Genomic DNA, 19,570 nt, shown 5'->3' with positions numbered 1-19,570 from the left:
GACCGACTGTGCACGTCCCACAATCTATTGTTTGTTCCTCTATTCACCAGATGGTTAGAACTTCCAGAGTCCAATCAAAATGGTTCGGTCAGCAATTAAATCTTTGAAAAATGAAATAAAATAATTGGCAGCGCAATAATCTCTGGAAGCTTATCAACTTCTGAAATAGCACCATACTGAAATATTTTGCATTATGCGAGTAGAATCATTTTCTGCTAAATATTAAATTATAATCATCCATGAATATTTATCTTATGCAGCCATCTCATTATGTAAATGGCTATACACACAGCCTTCCCTTCAAATGAACAGAGCAGCAAAACAATGTTGTCGCACATACTTTAACCTTTCAGACCTATGCAGCCAAAAGACAGGTGCTTCACGATGGTTTCCAGTCCTGTAAATTATGCGTGATTCATTACATTTTCTTTCCAATTTAGGATGCTTATTATGCCACAGTCACAAATGGATTCCTAACCGCAGAAAATCTGGGCTACCACAGCCTTCAGATTAACCAGACTTCCAACAGGCAAAAGTTGGGAAGGTATCAGAAACTTTTACTGCTTTTAACTAATCTTTACAACATTAAAACCCTATGACATGGGTGGAAATGATTGGGAAAGCAAGCCCACCAGCTAAAGACTGTCCATGACTCAACATTGTATCTGCTTTGGTGGCTGCCGTTCCATTACTTGACTGCCCAGACAATCAATCTCAAGGGGAGAAAGAAAGACTGACAGAATCCTTATCAACAGCTTCCAATAGGCAGTCAGTAAGTCCTGTTGAACATAACTGTAAGATGGACAAGTAAAGCTCATTCAATTTATATCCCAATCTTTAATCGAGATCTTTAAAAAGCTTGTACTGAAAGCAATTTTTATTTTCATTCGTTCATGGGATGCGGGCATTGCTGGCGAGGTCAACATTTATTACCCATCCCTAATTGCCCTTTGAGAAGGTGGTGGTGAGCCGCCTTCTTGTATCGCTGTGGTCCATATATTGTGGGTACACCCGCAGTGCTGTTAGAAAGGGAGTTCCAAGATGTGTAGATTAGCTGGATTAACCATGGTAAATGCGCAGGGTTACGGGAGTAGGGCAGAGGGGTGGGCTTGCATAAGATGCTCTTCGGCGAGTTTGTGCAGGCTTGATGGGCCAAATGGCCTCCTTCTGCACTGTGGGGATTCTACAAATAGTGATATATTTCCAAGTCAGGATGGTGTATGGTTTGGAGGGAAACTTCCAGGTAGTGGTATTGCCATCTGTCTGCTGTCCTTTCTCTTCTAGATTGTACTGGCCATGGGTTTGGAAGGTGCTGCCTAAGGAGCCTTGGTGAGTTTCAGGCAGTGCATCTTGTCGATCATACACACTGTCAGTGAGTGAATGCTTGTGTATGGTGTGCCAATCAAGTGGGCTGTTTTTTCCTGGATAATATCAAGCTTTCTGCTCTCTGTGTTACTGCCCTCTAAACACTTCAGGAATCACAATTCTGTAGAGATGAATTTTTGACTTGAGTGTGCAGTATCATAACTAACAGTCCTTCCTGGACTGATACCTTCAAATAATGATGAGACACAGTACAGGAAAGAGATAGAGAGTTTGATGAACTTGTGTAACAACAATAATCTCTCCCTCAATGTCAACAAAATGAAGGAGATAGCCATTGACTTCAGGAAGTGTAGTGGAGGACGTGCCTCTGTCTACATCAATGGCGATGAAGTAGAAATGGTTGAGAGCTTCAAGTTTCTAGGTGTTCAGACCACCAACAGCCTCCAAGCTGACACTATCGTTAAGAAAGCCCACCAATGCCTCTATTTCTCAAGACACTAAGGAAATTTAGCATGCCTGCTACAACTCTCTCAAACTTTTACAGGTACACCGTGGAAAGCATTCTTTCTGGTTACATCACACCTTGGTATGGCTCCTGCTCTGTCCAAGACTGCAAGAAACTACAAAGGGTTATGAATGAAACCCAGTCCATCACTCAAACCAGCCTCCCACCCATTGACACTGTCTACACTTCCCACTGCCTCAGAAAAACAGCCAGTATAATCAAGGACCCGACGCACCCCAGACATTCTCTCTTCCACCATCTTCCATTGGGAAAAAGACAGAAAAGTCTGAGGACACGTACCAACTAACTCAAAAACAGCTTCTTCCCTGCTGTCATCAGACTTTTGAATGGACCTACCTCGCATTAAGTTGATCTTTTTCTACACCCTAGCTATGACTGTAGCACTACATTCTGCACTCTCTCCTTTCCTTCCCTATGTACGGTATGCTTTGTCTGTATAGCGTGCAAGAAACAATACTTTTCACTGTATGCTCATACATGTGACAATAATAAATAAATCAAACCAAATAAAATCAAGATGCAGTGAATGAGGTATAAGGTTTTGCAAAGATTATGTTTGGGGAGTAACGAATGAAAAATATTTGAGGGCATGAAATCACAATATATTACAAAGGACTGACTTACAGTGAGAGACTGAGTAAGCTGAGGCAGTCAACTATGGAGCTTAGAAAATCAAGAGGTGATTGCAATGAAAGATAGAAGATTCTGAAGGGGATTGATGGGGAGACTAAAGTTCTTTCTCCTGGATGGTGAATCTACAACATAGGGAACTGTCGAATTAAAAGTCGATCATTTACAGCTGAGAAAAGGAGAAATTTCTTCTCTCAGAGGGTTGTGAATATTCGGAATTCTCTACCCCAGAGGGTAGTGGATGCTACTTCATGCAATATACACAAGGCTGGGATTCAAGACTAGGGCAGCATGGTGGCACGGTGGTTAGCACTGCTGCTTCACAGCGTTAGGGACCAGGGTTCAAATCCGGCCTCAGGTGACTGTCTGTGTGGAGTTTGCACCTTCTCCCAGTGTCTGCGTGGGTTTCCTCCAGGTGCTTCGGTTTCCTCCCACACTCCAAAGATGTGCAGATTCGGTGGATCGGCCATGCTAAATTGCCCCTTTGTGTCCCAAGATGTTTAGGTTTGGTGGATTAACCATGGTAAATTCATGAGGCTACGGGGATAGGGGCAGGGCAGAGGCAGGCCTGGGTAAGATGCTCTGTTGGAGAGTCCGTGCGGACTCGATGAGCTGAATGTCCTCCTTCTGCACTGAAGCAGCTCTATACATGGATCTTTGGTCTGTTATGGGAATTGAAGAATATGGGGAATGGGTGGCAAAGTGAATTCGGGGCAGAAGATCAGTTATTATCACATTGAGTGGCAGATAGAGTTGAGGGGCCAAATGGCCTACTTCAGCCCCTACCTCATAAATTCTAATGTTCTTGTTCTCATCCTATGCTTCTATGTGGTCTTGGCAAAAGCAAAAACCTACCAAAAATGTTTGCTTGTAGATTAAGCATGATTCAGAAAATTGTTTGCAAATTAGACTAACGCCTTGAAACAAAGAGATTTATAATGAAAGGAAATATGCATTCTCGTGTCTAACCAATAAAACTCATGTAGAGCATAATAGGCTTGTGTGCAGCGTAAATGCCTGCCTAGATCAGTTGGATTGAATAGCCGGTTTGTGTGAATCATAGAATCCCTCCAGTGTGGAACAAGGCCATTCAGCCCATCAAATCTACACCGACCATAATCCTACCTAGGCCCTATTCCTGTAACCCCTCATATTTACCCTACTAATCGCCCTGACACTAGGGTTAATTTAGCATGACCAATCACCCTAACCCACACATCTTTGGGCAGTGTACTGTGTGCTGTGCATCCTATTTAATTCTATGTACCCAGATTACGCAAATTGCCAATGGTTTGCAATTAAGCAGATAACTTGTTTTTAATTTTAAAAAAAGATGAGTCGGTGCAGACTCGATGGGCCGACTGGCCTCCTTCTGCACCCTAGTGATTTTGATGAAATTAAAGGCTTTCTTAGAAACATCTAGGGCAGGATTTTCTGACCATTGGCACCGTCCGGGTTTTCCCATCCTGCTGCAGTGAATGGAGCTTTGGCTTCTCACCAAATTTTCCATCTTTGCGCAGCGGGAACGTGTCGTGAACAGATGGTAAGATCGCGCCTCTGGACTTTTCAGAGTACAGTGAGAAAGGATCTTGGAGAAGCACATCTAAGTGGCCACAAGAACAAGGCTACCCATGCTTCAAAGTCATTGTGGTTCCTTCATGGTCAGCTAGGTAATCTCACACAATAGAAGAATGAAAGCTGGCAGATTCTTTATTAACAACTTCTGTCAGTCAAACAAGTACAGTTGAAGGCAGTTGTCAGTAAGTCCACTCAATTTATATGTCAATCCTTTCTTGCAGGTCTTTTAAAAGCTTCTATGGAAAGTGAACGCAGATTTCTGCTCACTTAATAAGCAGCAAGTCGTCATTTTGAAGACAAGGATTTCTGTTCTTATTAAAAGTTTTAAATTTCTACACAGCAAAGAATCATATATCCCAGTGTTGAGAAGTTGCTCTGACTTTTTTTAATAGATATGTTGATGAACAAAGGGAATATTTGACTCTCTGCAATCTATTACCTTTATGATAAACATCCTAAGAATGAACATGTGAGGTGAGGTAGCTAAATGGATACAAAATTGGCTTGATGCCAGAAGCCAGAGGGTGGTTGCAGAGGGTAGTTTTTCAAACTGGATGCCTGTGACCAGCGGTGTGCCTCAGGGATCAGTGCTGGGTCCACTGTTACATGTCATTTATATTAATGATTTGGATGAGAATATAGGAGGCATGGTTAGTAAGTTTGTAGATGACACCAAGATTGGTGGCATAGTGGACAGTGAAGGTTATCTCGGATTGCAAAGGGATCATGATCAATTGGGCTCGTGGGCTGACGAATGGCAGATGGAATTTAATTTAGATAAATGCAAGGTGATGCATTTTGAAAGATTGAACCAGTGCAGGACTTACTCAGTTAATGATAGGGCAATGGGGAGAGTTACAGAAAAAAGAGGTCAAGGGGTAAAGGTTCATAGCTCCTTGAAAGTGGAGTCATAGGTGGACATTGGTAAGGCCACACTTGGAATATTGTGTACAGTTCTGGTCACCCGATTATAGAAAGGATATTATTAAACTCGAAAGAGTGCAGAAAAGATTTACCAGGATGCTACCGGGACTTGATGGTTTGAATTATAAAGAGAGGCTGGATAGACTGGGACTTTTTTCTCTGGAGTGTAGAAGGCTGAGGGATGACCTTATGGAGATCTATAAAATAATGAGGGGTATAGATCAGCTAGATAGTCAATATCTTTTCCCAAAGGTTGGGGAGTCTAAAACTAGAGGGCATAGATTTAAGGTGAGAGGGGAGAGATACAAAAGGTTCCAGAGGGGCAATTTTTTCACACAGAGGGTGGTGGGTGTCCGAAACAAGTTGCCAGAGGTAGTAGTAGAGACGGGTACAATTTTGTCTTTTAAAAAGCATTTAGACAGTTACATGGGCAAGATGGGCATTGAGGCATATGGGCCAAATACAGGCAATTAGGACGAGCTTAGGGGTTTAAAAAAAAGGGTGGCATGGACAAGTTGGGCCGAAGGACCTGTTCTATGCTGTAAACCTCTATGACTCTATGACTTTATGACTCTATATAAAAAAAGCCAACTCACCTCAAGCTAAATACACAATCTGCAGCACAAATCTCAAATCAATCACCATTTGGCAGTAGTAACCCAGCCGAAATCCTTGGCTTCAAATGTCTCGCACATTCTAATCATCATTTGATATAATGGCTGCCCCAAGACAAACAAATCTAGCACAGTAAAAATTCAAAGCCAGTAACCTTACAGAAAGAGTTCTAACTAAGTGTGTGAAATTGAGGTTGTAGCAATATCAACTTTGCATTAAGTAGGCATCAAGTGATGAATTTATATCTATCACCCCCACGAGTTAGATTGAGGGAGCCACACGCACGCACGCACACACACACACCCACACACATGCACACACAGATGCACACACACACATGCACATGCGCGCACGCACACACGCGCGCACACACATGCACACAAACACACACACACACATGCACGCATGCACATTGAAAATTAGTTGATATTTGCCCTGACTTTATTATAACCATCAATATTTTACGCAATCCTCAGATCTTGTAAACTGAAGCTATCATACTTGCATGCATTTAGCAGTTTATTGTATATAGAATAACTACCAACAGCTCAAAGTATGCCTGTTATCACTTTGAGTAAGAAGTTTAGAACAGAACAATCTCATTAGTGACAGATAGCATGAACCCAATATCCCGGTTTAGGCCGTCCTCATGTGTGCAGAACTTGGCTATCAGTTTCTGCTCAGCGACTCTGCGCCGTCGTGTATTGTGAAGGCCACCTTGGAGAACGCTTACCCGAATATCAGAGGCCGAATGCCCGTGACCGCTGAAGTGCTCCCCAACAGGAAGAGAACAGTCTTGCCTGGTGATTGTCGAGCGGTGTTCATTCATCTGTTGTGGGTTCATGTCACACTGTTTGTAATCCCCACAGCTTGCCTGGACCTGCAGAGTCTCACTGGCTGTCCTGTCTGGAGACAATACACATCTCTTTAGCCTGTCTTGATGCTCTCTTCACTCACATTGTTTGTATCTTAAAGACTTGATTAGCTGTAAGTATTCGCATTCCAACCATTATTCATGTAAATTGAGTTTGTGTCTTTATAGAAACATAGAAACATAAAAAAACTACAGCACAAACAGGCCCTTCAGCCCACAAGTTGTGCCGAACACATCCATACCTTCTAGACCTACCTATAACCCTCCATCCTATTAAACTCCATGTACTCATCCAGGAGTCTCTTAAAAGACCCTATTGAGTTCACCTCCACCACCACTGACGGCAGCCAATTCCACTCGCCCACCACCCTCTGTGTGAAAAACTTACCCCAAACATCTCCCCCCAGCACCTTAAACCTGTGTCCTCTCGTAGCAGACATTTCCACCCTGGGAAAAAGCCTCCGAGAGTCCTGTTTGTGAATAGAATTCCCACTCACCTGAAGAAGGGGCTTAAGGCTCCAAAAGCTTGTGTGGCTTTTGCTACCAAATAAACCTGTTGGACTTTAACCTGGTGTTGTTAAACTTCTTACTGTGTTTACCCCAGTCCAACGCCGGCATCTCTACATCATCTCTTTGAGTGGCAGATAGGCCCACTTGACATTTCTTTTATTCATTCGTGGGACATGGGCATCGCGGGCTGGCCAGCATTTATTGCCCATTCCTAGTTGCCCTTGTTCAGAGGGCAGTTGAGAGTCAACCACATTGCTGTGGCTCTGGAGTCACACATGGGCCAGACTGGGTAAGGACGGCAGATTTCCTTGCCCCAAAGGACATTCGTGAACCAGATGGGTTTTTCCGACAATCGACAATGGTTTCATGGTCATCAGTAGATTCTTAATTCCAGATTTGTTTTTTTATTGAATTCAAATTCCGCCATCTGCCAGAGCAGGATTTGAACCCGGGTCCCCAGCATATCAGCTGACTTTCTGGATTAATAGTCTAGCAATAATAACATTAGGCCATCGTCTCCCCATGTCATTTTCATTTGCACATTAGATTATTAGGTCTTGGTGGCATTTATTCTATTTTGAATTGGGACCTGTAACCACCAGGGAAGCAATAAAAGGCCAGTTCAAACATACACCACTCAAATAATTAGTTCAGCTGCAGTTGCTCAACCGATAGTGAATGGGACAACCCAGCAGGAGGAAAGAACAGCTCTCCAGACATCCATGAGTTCCTTGCTTCTAATTGAAAGACAATGCCTTAGGCTTTTTAGGATAAGACTTCAATTTGACCTTGGCATTCTTTTTATATTAATCAGATTCTTCCTGCAGTCATGCCCATTTTCCTAGGAGTCTGAAGCATTATTAATAAGTTGGCAATTTCCATCCGAGCATCAGTATATTAAGCCTGAGAATGTTTTTCCAGTCTTTTCTCTGCAGCTGATCCATTTTTTTTAAATGACTGCTTTAATGATTTCAATGAAGAATTAACCAGATGGTTGAATCTACCTTAACACCAAAGGCTCAAAACATTAGAATTCCGTCAAACATTAACATCAAGGGTAAGACTCTTAGCAGTGTAGAGGATCAGAAGGACCTTGGGGTCCGGGTCCATAGGACTCTTAAATCGGCCTCGCAGGTAGAGGAGGTGGTTAAGAAGGCGTATGGTGTGCTGGCCTTCATCAATCGAGGGATTGAGTTTAGGAGTCGGGAGATAATGGTGCAGCTTTATAAGACCCTTGTCAGACCCCACTTGGAGTACTGTGCTCAGTTCTGGTCGCCTCATTACAGGAGGGATGTGGAAATGATTGAAAGGGTGCAGAGAAGATTTACAAGGATGTTGCCTGAATTGGTTGGCATGCCTTATGAGGATAGGCTGAGGGAGCTCGGTCTTTTCTCCTTGGAGAGATGAAGGATGAGAGGTGACCTGATAGAGGTGTACAAGATGTTGAGAGGTATAGATCGGGTGGATTCTCGGAGGCTTTTTCCCAGGGCTGAAATGGCTGCTACGAGAGGACATAGGTTTAAGGTGCTGGGGAGTAGGTACAGAGATGTCAGGAGTAAGTTTTTCACTCAGAGGGTGGTGGGTGAGTGGAATTGGCTGCCATCAGTGGTGGTGGAGGCAAACTCGATAGGGTCTTTTAAGAGACTTCTGGATGAGTACATGGAACTTAATAGGATTGAGGGTTATAGGTAAGCCTATATATAAGCCTAGGTAGGTAGGCTAGGTAGGGACATGACCGGTGCAACTTGTGGGCCGAAGGGCCTGTTTGTGCTGTATTTTTTCTATGTTCTATCATCACGTCATTCTCAGTACGTTTCCCAGGTATAATTTTTGCACTTGGAGAGAACTAACTCTGGGTAACACTGTCCAGCATTGAGGTAAATGGTTGTTAGTTTGAGTCCTGTTTCAGAATCTTGAGCTCATGATCTAGGCTGTCATACTGCACCATTAATGGTGCTGTCACTCAGATGAGCTGTGTAACCCATGTGGTTTTAAAAGATCCCAATGCACTTTCTGATGGGTCACTTCTTTACACTTTAATGATTGGCATCAATGCATACTCAAATTATCCAATTAGTCCAAAATGGGGAAGGTTAGGTGGATGCATCAGGAGCACAAGCTAGGGTAAATGCATGGGGTTATGGGGATAGGGCCTGGGTGGAACTGTGGTTGGTGCAGATTCGATGGGCCAAATGGCCTCCTTCTGCACCGTATGATTCTATGATTCTAGTTTCACTCCCCTGCTCTCTCTCCACAGCCCTGCAAATTTTCCTTGATTCAAGAATTTGTCCGATTTGAATTTGAACTCTTGAATCTGGTTCCACAATCCATACTGGTAATACATTCCAGATCATAGCACTGCTGCCTCACATGCCCGGGACCTGGGTCCAATTCCCAGTTTGGATCACTGTCTGTGTGGAGTCTGCACGTTCTCCCCGTGTCTGCATGGGTTTCCTCCGGTTGCTCTAGTTTCCTCTCACAGTCCAAAGACCTGCAGGTTTGGTTAATTGGCCATGCTAAATTGCCCCTTAGTGTCCCAAGATGTGTAGATTAGGTGGATTCGCAGGGTAATAGGTGGGTAAGAGTCGGCACAGTCTCAATGGGTCGAATGGCCTCCTTCTGGTCAGGATTCTATGATTCTTTTTTTAAATTCATTCACTGGCTGGGCAGCCACATTGCTGTGGCTCTGGGGTCACATGTAGGCCAGACCGGGTAAGGATGGCAGGCTTCCCTCCCAAAAGGACATTAGTGAACCGGATGGGTTTTTAAAACAATCGACAATGGTTTGGTGGCCGTTTTCCAGATTTGCATTGAATTCAAATTTCACTATCTGCTGTGGTGGGGTTTAAACCTGGATCCCCAGAGCGTTATCTGGATTACTAGTCCATTGACAATACCACTGCACATCTTCCTTCCTATGAACTGAGAGCAAAATATTCTCCTCCCCTCACCTCTATATATGTATTGCACATCGAAACTTCACAATAAATACACTAGCCTGTGTATTGCAGGAAGATTGAGGGAAACTCTTGGTTTCCTGGAAGTAAAAAAGTAGATGATGCGGAAACTCAGCATGAAAGACAGTGAGCACATATGAACTCTGACAAAGGCAGGATCTGCCTTGGATGACTTCTGCCAATTATCTCAACTAAACAATGAAGAACGGGTGAATAAGTCAAGAAGAAGTGAGTTGGTTGTTGTTTTCAATAGTTTAATTGTTCTATGTTTGATTATGAGAGTCTTGTAACTGATCTATGCTCAGTACGTTTGATTGGTTTAGCCTGGGTGTGGACTCAGAGTAAATTCAACAGACAACACACAAAGACCTAGAAGCTGAGCGGGCATTTTGTGATTGCAGAGGTGAAGGTTTTTGAGGGACTAGGTGGAGTAGATAGGGAGAAACTGTTCTTACTTGTGAAAGAATCAGGAATAAGAGGGCACAGATTTGGAGTATTCACAAAAATAGCAAAAGTGGCATGATGGCTCCCATTTTCAGCGAGTGGTTAAGGTCTAGAATGCATTGTGATTGTGGTGGAGGCGGGTTCGATCAAAGAATTCAAAGGAGAAGTAGACCCTAATCTGAAAAAGAAGAACGTGCAGGGTTATGGGAAGAAGGCAGGAGTCTGGCACTAAATGAATTGTTCATTTGGAGAGCCGATGCAGACATGACGGGCCAAATGGTCTCCTTCTGTGCTGTAACAATTCTGTGATTTGAAAACTCCTGTAAATAAACCTCTTATGTAGAAACTGGGGTCATCCCAGCATTGCTCTGAGATATAGGAAATATACAACACTGGTAACGCCTGTTGAACGAGAGGGGAGGCAAAGTTTAAAAAAGTTTAATTATTGTGTCACAAGTAGGATGCAATGAAGTGACTGTAAAAATCTCCTAGTCGCAGCACTCCAGTGCCTGTTTGGGTACACTGAGGGAGAATTTAGCATGGCTGATGCACCTAACCAGCACATCTTTCAGACAGCCTTGTGGTATTATCGCTGGAGTATTAATGCAGAAACTCAGCTAATGTCCTGGGGAACCAGATTCAATCCTGCCCCGGCAGACGGTGGAATTTGAAATCAGTAAAAAGTATCTGGAATAAGAATCTACTGATGACGGTGAAATCATTGTCGATTGTCGTAAAAACCCATCTGGTTCAATAATGTCCTTTAGGGAATGAAATCTGCCGTCCTTACCTGGTCAGGCCCACATGTGACTCCAGAACTAGAGCAATGAGGCTGACTCTCAACTGCCCTCTGAAGTAGCCGAGCAAACCACTCAGTTCAAGGGCAACGAGGGATGGGCAATAAATGCTGCCCCAGTCAGCAACGCCATGTCCCACCAGTCAATAAAGAATAAAGAACCAATGAAATGAATTCATTGAACCCATGGAAAGGACAAGAAAATACGATTAAAAATTCTATTGTCACAGAATTAGAACAATGTATCATAAGACTTGCATGTATATTTTTCATTCAAATAGCCACAGTAATAGTAAGCATTGCTGAGGCCAGGATACTCATCAGTCTGTATAACAAACAAAACCAGGTGTACTGATGGGGTATGCAAAAAAAACTCTGACCTCTAGCTTGGCATACAAGATTTTGTTTGTTCGAGAGATTAATAGTGGTCATATTGCCAATGATACATGTTACTGGGGTCATCTGAAGTAGCGTATGATGGAGGCCTGTGTTGTCATCCTTGAAATTAGTTCAGAGAAAACAGATAATATTTCCTTCTGTTTTTCCCAGAGTGAAAGCTGGCTTGCTTTTATGAACATCAGTTCTTGAGAACACTGCAATTTTGATTTAAATCTACAAATAACATGCCACGGGTGGCATGGTGGCACAGTGGTTAGCACTGCTGCCTCATAGCGCCAGAGGCCCGGGTTCGATTCCTGGCTTGGGTCACTGTCTGTGTGGAGTTTGCATTTTCTCCCCGTGTCGACATGGGTTTCCTTTGGATGCTCCAGTTTCCTCCCGTAGTCTGAAAGACGTGCTGGTTAGGCGCATTGGCCATGCTAAATTCTCCCTTAGTGTACCCGAACAGACGCCAGAGTGTGGCGACTAGGGGGTTTTCACAGTGACTTCATTGCAGTATTAATATAAGCCATAAATAAATAAATTACCATACTGAACAGTCGGAATGAACTCTGTAGGTATCCAACTTGTCTCCAAGTCAGAAGGTTATAGGTTCAAGCCCCACTCCAGAGACTTGAGCACATAATCAAGGCTCACATCCCCAGTGCAGCACTGACAGAGCACTGCACAGTCAAATACACTCGCCAGGGTTCTCAGATCACATTTTCCCTGCCACCGCTGCCAGTGAGAACAGAGGAATTGGCGCTCAGCCAAAACTCCATTCACTGCAGCGGAATTGGAAATCCCAGCTGCGGGTGAGGTCAGAGAATTCCGGCCGCTGTCTATCAGATGAGGTTTTAAGCAGAGGCCCCGTTTACTTGTAAAGGTGCATGGAAAACATCCAATGACACTATTTAGAAGAGGAATACTGTCCTGGAATGGTGTTTAATGCAGGAAATGGGGCTTTCACACAGTGGCTGGAAAGCCCCTCCTCACCTAGTTTGGAAAGGCCTGCCAAATTATTTTTGATTTGATTTGATTTATTATTATCAAATGTATTAACATACAGTGAAAAGTATTGTTTCTTGCGCGCTATACAGACAAAACATACCGTTCACAGAGATGGAAACGAGAGAGTGCAGAATGTAGTGTTACAGTCATAGCTAGGGTGTAGAGAAAGATCAACTTAATGCAAGGTAAGTCCATTCAAAGGTCTGACAGCAGCAGGGAAGAAGCTGTTCTTGAGTCGGTTGGTAGGTGACCTTAGATTTTTGTATCTTTTTCCCGAAGAGAAGAATGTCCGGGGTGTGTGGGGTCCTTAATTATGGTGGCTGCTTTGCTGAAGCAGCGGGAAGTGTAGACAGAGTCAATGGATGGAAGGCTGGTTTGTGTGATGGATTGGGCTACATTCACAACCTTTTGTAGTTCCTTGCAGTCTTGCGCAGAGCAGGAGCCATACCAAGCTGTGACACAACCAGAAAGAATGCTTTCTATGGTGCATCTGTAAAAGTTGGTGAGAGTCGTAGCTGACACGCCAAATTTCCTTAGTCTTCTGAGAAAGTAGAGGCATTGATGGGCTTTCTTAAATATAGTGTCAGCATGGGGGGACCAGGACAGGTTGTTGGTGATCTGGACTCCTAAAAACTTGAAGCTCTCGACCCTTTCTACTTTGTCCCCATTGATATAGACAGGGGCATGTTCTCCTTTGCGCTTCCTGAAGTTGATGACAATCTCCTTTGTTTTGTTGACATTGAGGGAGAGATTATTGTTGCTGCACCAATTCACCAGATTCTTTTTCAAATTATGTGCCCCTCAGTGGACAGTGGCAGTGCTTCTCTGCAATCACAGACCCCAGAACCTGAAGTCCTGCCCCTGGAGAGCTGATGGAAACACAGAGGCTGGCAGGTGCATGCAATGTCAGTCAGGAGGGGTAACAGAGCTCAACAATGCATCCACTAGAGGCCCAGGATCACCAAGGTGAGCGAAGGCATGATGGGGGGTCACAGAGTCGGGGTTGTGGGGGCAAGGGTCAGCAACAAGGGCAGGCGGGTGGCCCTCAGCAGTCCGTCTTCCTGATGCCAGGTCCCTCAATCCTGATGCACAGATATTAATGGCCATGACCATTTTTGCAGGCAATTATGTCAATGTTATCCAACTTTGGGGTAACAGGACTAGTTTCTCGAGGTAACAGGTACCTGTGAGCAACTCCTTCGTAAAGTGCGGATGATACACAAACCACTCTTTGGTTTAGGTGGAGGTAAGAAGAGTTGCTTCTGGAAGATGCTAGATGGACCCTCCCCTCCTCCTCCTCACTCTTTGAGCAGTTTGGTTTCCTTTATGCTGCCTCTCTTCCATTTCCTTCTCGAAATGCCGGTAAAGCAGGATTGCAATGACAGCGCCATGGCTAAGAGCAAGTGATCAGAGCAGAATCCGATGGTTTCCTCCCACAGTCCAAAGATGTGTAGGTTAGATGGATTAGCCATGATAAATGTACGGGTTGAACAACACATATATTCATGAAGCGTTCCACACTTTTTTGAGTTTGGAAGGATGAGGGGTATCTTATTGAAACTTACAGGATACTGCGAGACCTGGATAGAGCGGACGTGGAGAGGATGTTTCTACCAGTAGGAAAAGCTAGGACCAGAGGGCACAACCTCAGGCTGAAGGGACGATCCTTTAAAACAGAGATGAGGAGGAATTTCTTCAGCCAGAAAGTGGGGAATCTGTGGAACTCTTTGCCGCAGAAGGCTGTGGAGGCCAGGTCATTGAGTGTCTTTAAGACAGATAGATAGGTTCTTGATTGATAAGGGGATCAGAGGTTATGGAGAAAATGCAGGAGAATGGGGATGAGAAAAATATCAGCCATGATTGAATGGCGGGGCAGACTCAATGGGCCGAGTGGCCTAATTCTGCTGTTATGTCTTATGGTCTTATGAGTTTGCAACCGGTTTCTCACCTTTCTCGCGATCTTAGCGGCCCTGGATTGTGGGCATGAGGCTGATTTCAATATTGTAAGTGAAACTGGGACGCAATTGTTTGGGCGCATTTGCCTTAACGGCCTCACCGGTGGAGGTCCTCATCGGCGAGGATCACATATGGTGCCCAGCCATGGTGGCCTCATCGGTGGGGCCAGAGGTCAATGAGGCCTCCAGGTGGTCAGGGGTGGGGGCAAGGCCTGCCTGGAACAGAATTCCCAGCCTCTGAACGGCTCTAATTGACACATCTGGTCAGTGGTAACTCCTCAGGATGTTAATGGTGGGGGGAGTTCAGCAATGGTAATGCCATTGATGGTGAAGGAGAGATGGATAGATTGACTCTTGCTGTGGATGATCATTGCCTGGCACTTGTGTGGTGCAAATGTTACTTACCACTTATCAGGCCAGGTCATGATGTTGGCCACGTCTTGCTGCAGAGGGAAGCAGACTGGAGTTGCAAATGGTAATGAACATTATGCAAACGTCAATGAACATACCCACTCACTTCCGACCTGATGATGGCAGAAAGGTAATTGATAAAGCAACTGAAGGTTGTGGGGCCTCGGTCACTACCCTGAGGAACACCTGCTGCGATGCTGACCTCCAACAAACCTAAAAAACCTTTATTTTCTTCTTGCCCTTTTTTCCTTTTGCATGTGGTTAAGGATGGAACTGTGCAAGTACAGCGTCAAACAGCTGAATGATTATGAAGAGGTTCTGTGGGAGAATGCTATGGCCAACAATGCAAAAGGCTATAAACAAACTCAGTGGCATGAAGAGCTATAATTTACATTCACCAAGTTACATTGTGATGTTGACGAGATGTGTTTCGGTACTGTCACGAGTGTGAAAACCTGATGAGATGGATTCAAATGTGGAATTTTGAGACAGGTAGGCTCAGGCTTGGGAGACAACAGCACATTTAAGAACTTGGGAGGTTGGAGGTTGGACACGGGGCAGTAGATGGCAAGAACAGCCTTTAGGAGAGAGGCGGTCACAGCAGATTCGAAGAGGAATCTCAGCACCTGAGGAGAGGGAAGAATAAACAATGTCAGTTAACATGGGAGTCAGGAAAGGAAGTTAGGTAGTCAGTAGTTTAGTGGAAATACGATCGAGGGATCAGGAGGTGGGTACCATGGATAAGATGAACTGGCAGAGGGCTTGAGGGGAGATAGGAGAAAAATTAGAGCATGATACAAGTTCAGGGCTAGGGCAGGGGGAGCCTTGGAGGACATTTGGCCTAGCCGACTCTGTGTTGAATTTTGTCTGATTATACACATCCATGAAGCGCCTTGGGATATTTCACTAAGTTAAAGGATATAGATAAATCTGTTGTTGATGCTGTTATTAATAATCGCAGCATTTTCACCAGCATGTTACTCAGAAATGGACGCTTGATGGTCGAGTTCTTGAGTTATGCTTTAAAAGCATGAAATGTGTGATGATTATTTTGCTTCCCAAAGTCCCTCTAGGATATAAAGCAGGCAGTTCAATCTGGCTCTTACATATCAGTCATGTACTTTGCAACATAAATAAGAGGGGGCAGAATGAATGGTAGTCTTCAGGAAAGTCGTGTTGTTGTAACAATTGAGTAAATTGTTCAGTTACTCTGACAGAATTGAACAGATGTTTCCGGCAAGTGCTGCTATATTAAAAATTGATCTATGGGTCTCGGATGATTTACGCAGTTTATGCAGTAACTGCTTGGTGCCTACAGTTCAGAAAGGCCTTGAGTTTCTAGGCTTTGTTCAGCCAACTTATAGCTTTTTGAATTGTGATCTCCGGACCCAATGGTTAATGTGCAGGAATCTCACCTGGAGATTATCAGATTTCTATCCATTTCTCATCAGATTAACCATTCACATCTTCTCTGGGCACATCTTTCGTTTCTATCCTCGTCTCATTCTCAGATCCCTTTATCTTTAATCTCTATGGTCACTTCACCATTTCTTAACCCTCCCCCCACCCCTGTCACAGACTTTCCCCTTTTCTCTGCCCACCACCATTAAAATAATGCAGGTCAAACCTACTAGGGATTATAAATATAAGATAGTCATCATTTTAAAGTAAAGTTCATTTATTAGTCACAAAGAAAATTACAGCATAGGAACAGGCCCTTTGGTCCTCCAAGCCTGCACTGACCATGCTGCCTGACTGAACTAAAACTCCCTACCCTTCCGGGGACCATATCCCTCTATTCCCATCCTATTCATGTACTTGTCAAGATGCCCCTTAAAAGTCACTACCATATCGGCTTCCACTACCTCCCCCAGCAACAAGTTCCAGGCACCCACTACACTCTGTGTAAAAGATCTGCCTCATCCATCTCTTTGCCCCTTGCACCTTAAACCTATGCCCCCTAGTAATTGACTCTTCCACCCTGGGAAAAAGCTTCTGACTATCCACTCTGTCCATGCCTCTCATAATCTTGCAGACTTCTATCATGTCTCCTCTCAACCTCCGTTGCTCCAGTGAGAACAAACCAAGTTTCTCCAACCTCTCCTCATAGCTAATGCCCTCCATACCAGGCAACATCCTGGTAAATCTTTTCTCTACCCTCTCCAAAGCCTCCACATCCTTCTGATAGTGTGGCGACCAGAATTGAACATTATATTCCAAGTGCAGCCTAACTAAGGCTCTATAAAGTTGTAACATGACTTGCCAATTTTTAACCTCGGCCGATGAAGGCAAGCATGCCGTATGCCTTCTTGACTACCTTCTCCACCTGCATTGCCACTTTCAGTGACCTGTGTACCTGTACACCCAGATCCCTTTGCCTGTCAATACTCTGAAGGGTTCTGCCATTTACTGTATATTTCCTATCTGTATTAGACCTTCCAAAATGCATTACCTCACATTTGTCCGGATTAAACTCCATCTGCCATCTCTCCACCCAAGTCTCCAACTCATCGATATCCTGCTGTATCCTCTGATGGTCCTCATCGCTCTCCGCAAATCCACCAACCTTTGTGTCATCCGCAAACTTATAAATCAATCCAGTTACATTTTCCTCCAAATCATTTATATATATATTACAAACAGCAAAGGTCCCAGCTCTGATCCCTGAGGAACACCACTTGTCACAGCCCTCCATTCAGAAATACACCTTTCCACTGCTACCCTCTGTCTTCTTTGACTGAGCCAGTTTTGTATCCATCTTGCCAGCTCACCTCTGATCACATGCGGCTTCACCTTCTGCACCAGTCTGCCATGAGGGATCTTGTCAAAGGCCTTACTGAAGTCTATGTAGACAACATCCACTGCCCTACCTTCATCAATCATCTTCGTCACTTCCTCGAAAAACTCGATCAAGTTCGTGAGACACGACCTCCCCTTCACAAAACCATGTTGCCTCTCACTAATACGTCCACTCATTTCCAAGTGGGAATAAGTCCTGTCTCGAAGAATCCTCTCCAAGAATTTCCCGACCACTGATGTAAGGCTCACCGGCCTGTAATTGCTACCCTTCTTAAACAAAGGAACAACATTGGCTATTCTCCAATCCTCTGGGACCTCCCCATGACCTCCCCATGACCACATCATGACCTCCCCTGCAGCCAGTGAGGATACAAATATTTCTCTCAAGGCCCCAGCAATTTCCTCCCTTGCCTCTTTCAGTATTCTGGGGTATATCCCATCAGGCCCTGGGGACTTGTCTATCTTAATGTTTCTCAAGAACCCCAATACTTCCTCCTTTTTGATCTCAACATGACTCAAACTATCTACACATCCTTTCCCAGACTCATCATCCACCAAGTCCTTCTCCTTAGTGAATACTGACGCAAAGTACTCATTTAATACCTCACCCATTTCCTCTGGCTCCACGCATAGATTCCCTCCCTTGTCCTTGAGTGGGCCAACCCTCTCCCTGGCAACCCTCTTGCTCTTCATATGTATAAAAAGCCTTGGGATTCTCCTTAATCCTGCTGGCCAATGCCACAAGTGAGGCTTACATTAACACTGCAATTAAGTTACTGTGAAATTCACCGAGTCGTCACACTCCAGCACCTGTTCGGGTCAATCCACCTAACCAGCACTTCTTTCAGACTGTGAGAGCAAACCAGAGCATCTGGAGGAAACCCACGCAGACACGGGGAGAACGTGCAAATTCCGCATAGACAGTGACCCAAGCCAGGAATCGAACCCAGGTCCCTAGTGCTGTGAGGCAGCAGTGATAACCACTGTGCCACCGTGCTGCCCCAATAATCAATCCAAAAGGGAATTTAGGAGAAAGCTCTTTACCTAGTGAGCAGTTAGAATGTGGAACAAGGTAAGGTTGATGTGTATAGCGCAGACGCAGTTAACAGGAAGCTCATGAAACACACAAGGGCATGAAAGGAAGATAGGGAAATGGTGACAAGGTGAAATGAATTCGAATGGAACTAAGCTCTTGTGGACAGAAAGATTGGCAGCGACCAAGGGCGGCACGGTGGCACAGTGGTTAGCACTGCTGCCTCACAGCGCCAGGGATCCGGGTTCGATTCCGGCCTTGGGTGACTGTCTGTGTGGAGATTGCACATTCTCTCCATGTCTGCGTGGGTTTCCTCCCACAGTCCAAAGATGTGCGAGTTAGGTGGTTGTCCCTTAGTGTCAGGGGAACAAGCAAGGGTAAGTGCATGGGGTTATGGGGTTAGGGTCTGGATGGGATTGTGGTCAGTGCAGACTGAATAGGCCGAATGGCCTCCTTCTGCACTGTAGGATTCTATAACCAGTCGGTTTGAATGGCCTGTGCCTGTCTATATTCTATATAGTTCTCTGTAATGTAATTGTAATTCCGAGTAATTCAGTTTCCAGTGGTAATTTTCAGATAACATTCACTCAATCATGTGAACAAGTGAAAGGCTGCTGGGTAGTATCTGCTGCACTTGTCATCCCCCTGTTTTGAACCAGTATTAAATTAATTACTACTTGCGAAAGTATCAGCTGGTGCTGAGCTATTTGATTTGACCAGAAATGTCAAGATTTGTTTTATGGCTTTAGACACATTGGAGAGTAGAAAGAAAAGATGTTTTTTTGAAAAGCGGCCCGCTTGAT

Source organism: Mustelus asterias, chromosome 4 (genome assembly GCF_964213995.1).
Source record: "Mustelus asterias chromosome 4, sMusAst1.hap1.1, whole genome shotgun sequence".
Lineage (NCBI taxonomy): Eukaryota > Metazoa > Chordata > Chondrichthyes > Carcharhiniformes > Triakidae > Mustelus > Mustelus asterias.
The sequence above is the reverse complement of the archived record's forward strand: the minus strand, read 5'-3'. Positions refer to the sequence as shown.